This window comes from Girardinichthys multiradiatus, unplaced genomic scaffold (assembly GCF_021462225.1).
Source record: "Girardinichthys multiradiatus isolate DD_20200921_A unplaced genomic scaffold, DD_fGirMul_XY1 scaffold_53, whole genome shotgun sequence".
Classification (NCBI taxonomy): domain Eukaryota; kingdom Metazoa; phylum Chordata; class Actinopteri; order Cyprinodontiformes; family Goodeidae; genus Girardinichthys; species Girardinichthys multiradiatus.
The window spans coordinates 56,065-63,101 of NW_025917706.1; positions in this window are offsets into that span (position 1 = coordinate 56,065).

Genomic DNA, 7,037 nt, shown 5'->3' on the forward strand with positions numbered 1-7,037 from the left:
TCAAGAATAAAGCTCTAAGAATACAGAAATATGAAGAAAAATCTATTTCAGGCCTTTTACCCACAGAATAGATTAATTTAAGGATCAGAGGAGTTTATTTGTCACATAAACTTTATCAAAAATTACTTCCTGGACCGTTAACTGGGATTAAAAAATGAAAGATAAAAGAATTCAGGATATGCTGAAAGTAAACATAAAATAAAATTGAATATAAATGTATTCTAGAAATTTTTACAAAACCACATTAGGTAAGGATGCTCCATAAAGAAGTTTTATTACAGCTTTCTTGTGCTGGTAATACTAAATCACTCAGCACTATTGTATGTTTGTAATATTTAGGTAATATTCAGAATGATAGTAAAAAGCTGAACTTTGTGGACATTCAGAAAAAGATGCATTCTTGTTATTTTCACTTCTGTCTCTTAACAATAGTTTTCCTGAGATCCTTCTTTCTCAGGTTATTTACCGTTTAAACAGCCTCGTCTGTCTCATGTTTTCTCTCTCCAGGTTCAACCGTCGGCCAGAGAGAAGACGACCTTGGACTGACAGTAGGCCCGCCAGTGGGCCTGTTGTTGGTTCTTATAGCTGCTGTAGTTGGAATAGTCTTGGTTCGTAAAGGAAAGGACAGAAGCCCACTTTGAATAATTACCACCATTAATTTAATCCTCCATATTCCTCTTAAATATTACGCCTGAGGATAAAAGCTGTTTTTTCTTTCTGTGGCTAATGGAGACCTTTTTAAATATTCTAACATAACAGCGTTGTCTCTTAATTCTATTTTAAGCTTTAGTGACATTTGTCTTTAAAGCTCAAACATCTGAGCAACAGCGGCTGGAAGCAGCAGCTTCTTTCTCCCTCTGCTTCTCTGCATCAGATGCTGGAGATGTTTGAGCTGCAGCTTAAAGAAAAAGAATCAAAGTGAACATTTGTTCCTGGACTATAGGACCAGGAAACATCTAAAAGCTGCAGGACTTCATCCTGGGAGGACTAGAGTTTAAGACCGCTGTGCTAAAGGACATCATCAGACGCGCTAACATGTCCTGCAGCCCCAGCACCTCTCTGTGTCATTGATGCAGGGTTTCTGAGATGATAAATCTCATCATCTGTGCAGCCCTACTTCAGTTCTCAACTCAAATAAAACACTTTCCACTAAAAAACATGAGAGGTGGAGACTTTGAGCCCAACCGTTGCTACTTTAGGATCCAAACATGAAGTTGATAAAACATAGATTCAGATTGAGAAACCAGATTCTGTTTGAAAGCACTCAACTTAAAAACAGATCAAATACATAGATTAGAAGTAAAATATGTCCACTACCCATGGTTAACCATTTATGACTTTATCTATTATAGCTTTGATGTTAAAGTAGAAATCATTCTATAAATTTGATCCAATAACCTCCATCTCCTTCCTTCATGAGCCGCTGTGGGGTTCTAGCTGAAATACATGAATAATTCATCCCTATAAACACACAATATGCATTAAGTTTAATTATTTTAAAGTCCTGAATGTTAATTACATGTTTATAACCACCAGGTCTCTCCATTAATTACCTGCACAGTTTATTCTGGGCTTATAGTCGATGCTAATTGATCTCTGAGTATTAATTCAGTGGCACATGGTGCAGCTTTGGTTTGTAGTGAAATAAAATCATTTAGAAACAGCTGCTCGTCTTGTTTATTCATTTATTATCAGGAAATGACTCAGAAATATCAGCTCTCACATGAACTGAAGTGGAAAAACAATAAATTCACTTTATTCTAGAATTTTAAAGACAGCTTTACATCATGTTCTTTGTGCCAGGTTGATTTTCGGACCTCCTAATCCTCCTGATCCTGGTAAACCGGGTCAGTACCATCTTCTCTGAGGTTTCTTTCACATTCAGATCTTGACAGCATGGATTTATCTCACCGTAGATCCAGAAACTGAAGATCTTCTGCTTCATCAACATCAGTATCTGACGTTAATATGACTGTATGGCTGCTTCTCAGCTCATGTTCCTGTTCTTCATCCTGACCCGGTTTGTTCAGAAATAAATGTTTCATTAAACAGACTGAATGTTGGGTTCTGTTGTTGGGATTTGGGTCATCACCAGGAAATCCTTCCCAACCGGTGAACTGGTACCAGTATGTTGTGAAGGAACAGGAAATGATGAAGGTAGAGATAAAACCCAGTAAGACAGAGAAGAAGTCAGGCCTGACACTTGATTTCTATGATTTTATTCCAGCACTGAAACATTTGCAGCCTTAAACAGAACCACAGATGCTGAGAAAGTGGATTTTCTGTTTACTCTGAATTCATAAAGTCCCGCAGTGATCAATGAACTGTCTAAAAATCCGTTATTTTAATTTGTTCTTTCAGTTTGTGTTGAAACAGATGTTAGAAACCTGATTAACTTGAAACTTTGTGGTGATAACTGTGGAAATCTTTGCTGGCAGAATGAATATCGTGCAGATTTGTCCTCATCTTCAGCTCCACTCTGAGCTAAAACAGGTGATGTCAGGTATCTGCGACCCGGCTGGGAAACAGCTGCAGGTTTTACGCTCCATGAACTCCTCCTGCTGAACCGGTTTCTGCAGCTGAAGCCTGTCTGATCACCTCTAACAACCAGCAGCTGGTTCCCCTTATTGCCAGATGTTTTGGGTCCCACCACCAGATCAGTGAGTTCTGGTGTTCCAACCTCCATGGCTGCAGGTGTGGAGAACCTTGACTGACCTGCAGTCCTGACCTCAACCTTCTTTGGGATGAATTAGACGGAGGCTGCAGTTCTGATTTTCGCCTCTTAAACCTCGAGGAAGATATGTACAGAATAGTTCGAGTTGCTATGGCAACGGTGGCTCCATCCACAAACTGGACCTTTATAGATTAAGAAATGGACGTCATCAAAGTTCCTGTAAAGTAGACGGATGAATCCTTTTGGCCATATAGTGAAGGTTCATGTTTAATCTCTGATATTCATAATTAAGGTAACGATGTGTTAAAGTGGTCGAGGTTTATAGAGCAGCTTTAGTTAATAATCTGTATTTTAGACGTTTAATAACGGATGTGTTTTTATTTCCTGGAGGGAAAACATCTTTAGTTTTAAACACAACTTATATTTTATAATGTAGCTAAATATGATCTCAGTGAAAGGTTAAAGTTCAGCGTTTACGATGACCAGAGGTGCTGAGCAGCCTTCATGTTCTGCTCTTCAGTGGTGAGAAGATCTGACTGTTGATCCAGTTGAACTCCAGTTTTCTGATCTGGAACCAGTCCAAACAGACCTGAACCGGCCTCCTGGTTCGAGCTCAGTCCGGACCCGGTATAAGGTTCTAACAGAGTTAAACACGGTTCTGCCGGTAGTTCTGGGAGAAAGGAAACTGAAACATGTCTGAGCAGGTCTAGATGTTCATGCAGGATGGAGGACAATGTGTTCTTCGGTTGTTCCTCCTCTTCCTCCTCCTCTTCTGTCAGATTCTAACTGGAGGTGGTTTCAGGCCACAGTGAAGGAAGAGTTTCACTCTTTAATAAACAGTAAGACTTGTTGACTCACTTTCATTTTCACTTATTCTCTAAAGTAAAGGAATCAGCACCAAGGAATGAAACCTCGCTCAGTTTCTCTGCTGCAGAACCGACAGGAGAGATGTGAGGAAGAACTGCTGTAATACTGAGAATACAGGAGTTCTGCACGGTTCTGAGACCAGCTGGCAGAGCAGATGTTTCAACAGATGTGTCTGCAGAGCTTTCAGTGACTGAGAACAAAGAGCAGCTGAAGAAACCGGTTCTGTTGGTGAAAAACAATCATCTCTGTAGGGCTTCAAAATACTGCTTAGAAACTAGTTTCAGAATAAACTGGATCCAGATTATTTCAATCTGAGCCTCCGGGTTTTTCATTGGACCCAGATTCTGACATTTTTACACCCGGTCAGAGTTGATGAACTGAACAGAACCAGAGGGTTTATAATCTGGTCACTAATGTTCTGAAAGGATCGTAGAACTCCTGAAGCAATCGGGTTTTAATCATTAACAGACAGAACCTCAACTACCTCTTTAATCAGTTATAACCAGCATACTGAGACTGGGCTTTATTCTGCAGAACTGGACTCATTTGGGTCTTCTATGCTGAACCCGACTAAAGTGGGTCTTTACTGTGCCAGAACCGGACCAAAGAGAGTGCTACTCTGCAGGAACTGGACCAAAGAGAGTGTTACTCTGCAGGAACCGGACCAAAGAGAGAGTTACTGTGCAGGAACTGGACCAAAGAGAGAGTTACTGTGCAGGAACCGGACCAAAGAGAGAGTTACTCTGCAGGAACCGGACCAAAGAGAGAGTTACTCTGCAGGAACCGGACCAAAGAGAGTGTTACTCTGCAGGAACCGGACCAAAGAGAGAGTTACTGTGCAGGAACCGGACCAAAGAGAGAGTTACTCTGCAGGAACCGGAACAAAGAGAGAGTTACTCTGCAGGAACCGGACCAAAGATAGCGTTTACTCTGCAGGAACCGGACCAAAGAGAGCGGTTACTCTGCAGGAACCGGACCAAAGAGAGCGGTTACTCTGCAGGAACCGGACCAAAGAGAGAGTTACTCTGCAGGAACCGGATCAAAGAGAGTGTTACTCTGCAGGAACCGGACCAAAGAGAGTGTTACTCTGCCGGAACCGGACCAAAGAGAGCGGTTACTCTGCAGGAACCGGACCAAAGAGAGTGTTACTCTGCCGGAACCGGACCAAAGAGAGTGTTACTCTGCAGGAACCGGACCAAAGAGAGCGGTTACTCTGCAGGAACCGGACCAAAGAGAGCGGTTACTCTGCAGGAACTGGACCAAAGAGAGTGTTACTGTGCAGGAACCGGACCAAAGAGAGAGTTACTCTGCAGGAACCGGACCAAAGAAAGAGTTACTCTGCAGGAACTGGACCAAAGAGAGTGTTACTGTGCAGGAACTGGACCAAAGAGAGAGTTACTGTGCAGGAACCGGACCAAAGAGAGTGTTACTCTGCAGGAACCGGACCAAAGAGAGAGTTACTCTGCAGGAACCGGACCAAAGAAAGAGTTACTCTGCAGGAACTGGACCAAAGAGAGTGTTACTGTGCAGGAACCGGACCAAAGAGAGTGTTACTCTGCAGGATCCGGACCAAAGAGAGAGTTACTCTGCAGGAACCGGACCAAAGAAAGAGTTACTCTGCAGGAACTGGACCAAAGAGAGTGTTACTGTGCAGGAACCGGACCAAAGAGAGAGTTACTCTGCAGGAACCGGACCAAAGAAAGAGTTACTCTGCAGGAACTGGACCAAAGAGAGTGTTACTCTGCAGGAACCGGACCAAAGAGAGCGGTTACTCTGCAGGAACTGGACCAAAGAGAGTGTTACTGTGCAGGAACCGGACCAAAGAGAGAGTTACTCTGCAGGAACCGGACCAAAGAAAGAGTTACTCTGCAGGAACTGGACCAAAGAGAGTGTTACTGTGCAGGAACTGGACCAAAGAGAGAGTTACTGTGCAGGAACTGGACCAAAGAGAGAGTTACTGTGCAGGAACCGGACCAAAGAGAGTGTTACTCTGCAGGAACCGGACCAAAGAGAGCGGTTACTCTGCAGGAACCGGACCAAAGAGAGCGGTTACTCTGCAGGAACTGGACCAAAGAGAGTGTTACTGTGCAGGAACCGGACCAAAGAGAGAGTTACTCTGCAGGAACTGGACCAAAGAGAGTGTTACTGTGCAGGAACCGGACCAAAGAGAGAGTTACTGTGCAGGAACTGGACCAAAGAGAGAGTTACTGTGCAGGAACCGGACCAAAGAGAGTGTTACTCTGCAGGAACCGGACCAAAGAGAGAGTTACTCTGCAGGAACCGGACCAAAGAGAGAGTTACTCTGCAGGAACCGGACCAAAGAAAGAGTTACTTTGCAGGAACTGGACCAAAGAGAGAGTTACTGTGCAGGAACTGGACCAAAGAGAGAGTTACTGTGCAGGAACCGGACCAAAGAGAGTGTTACTCTGCAGGAACTGGACCAAATAGTGTTACTCTGCAGGAACCGGACCAAAGAGAGAGTTACTCTGCAGGAACCGGACCAAAGATAGTGTTACTCTGCAGGAACCGGACCAAAGAGAGTGTTACTCTGCAGGAACCGGACCAAAGAGAGAGTTACTCTGCAGGAACCGGACCAAAGAGAGAGTTACTCTGCAGGAACCGGACCAAAGAGAGAGTTACTCTGCAGGAACCGGACCAAAGAGAGCGGTTACTCTGCAGGAACCGGACCAAAGAGAGAGTTACTCTGCAGGAACCGGACCAAAGAGAGAGTTACTCTGCAGGAACCGGACCAAAGAGAGAGTTACTCTGCAGGAACCGGACCAAAGAGAGAGTTACTCTGCAGGAACCGGACCAAAGAGAGAGTTACTCTGCAGGAACCGGACCAAAGAGAGAGTTACTCTGCAGGAACCGGACCAAAGAGAGCGGTTACTCTGCAGGAACTGGACCAAAGAGAGCGGTTACTCTGCAGGAACTGGACCAAAGAGAGTGTTACTCTGTAGGAACCGGACCAAAGAGAGCATTTACTCTGCAGGAACCGGAACAAAGAGAGAGTTACTCTGCAGGAACCGGACCAAAGATTGTGTTACTCTGCAGGAACCGGACCAAAGAGAGAGTTACTCTGCAGGAACCGGACCAAAGAGAGAGTTACTCTGCAGGAACCGGACCAAAGAGAGAGTTACTCTGCAGGAACCGGACCAAAGATAGTGTTACTCTGCAGGAACCGGACCAAAGAGAGAGTTACTCTGCAGGCACCGGACCAAAGAGAGAGTTACTCTGCAGGAACCGGTCCAAAGAGAGCGGTTACTCTGCAGGAACTGGACCAAAGAGAGCGGTTACTCTGCAGGAACTGGACCAAAGAGAGTGTTACTCTGCAGGAACCGGACCAAAGAGAGTGTTACTCTGCAGGAACCGGACCAAAGAGAGTGTTACTCTGCAGGAACCGGACCAAAGAGAGCGGTTACTCTGCAGGAACTGGACCAAAGAGAGCGGTTACTCTGCAGGAACCGGACCAAAGAGAGTTACTCTGCAGTGAAAC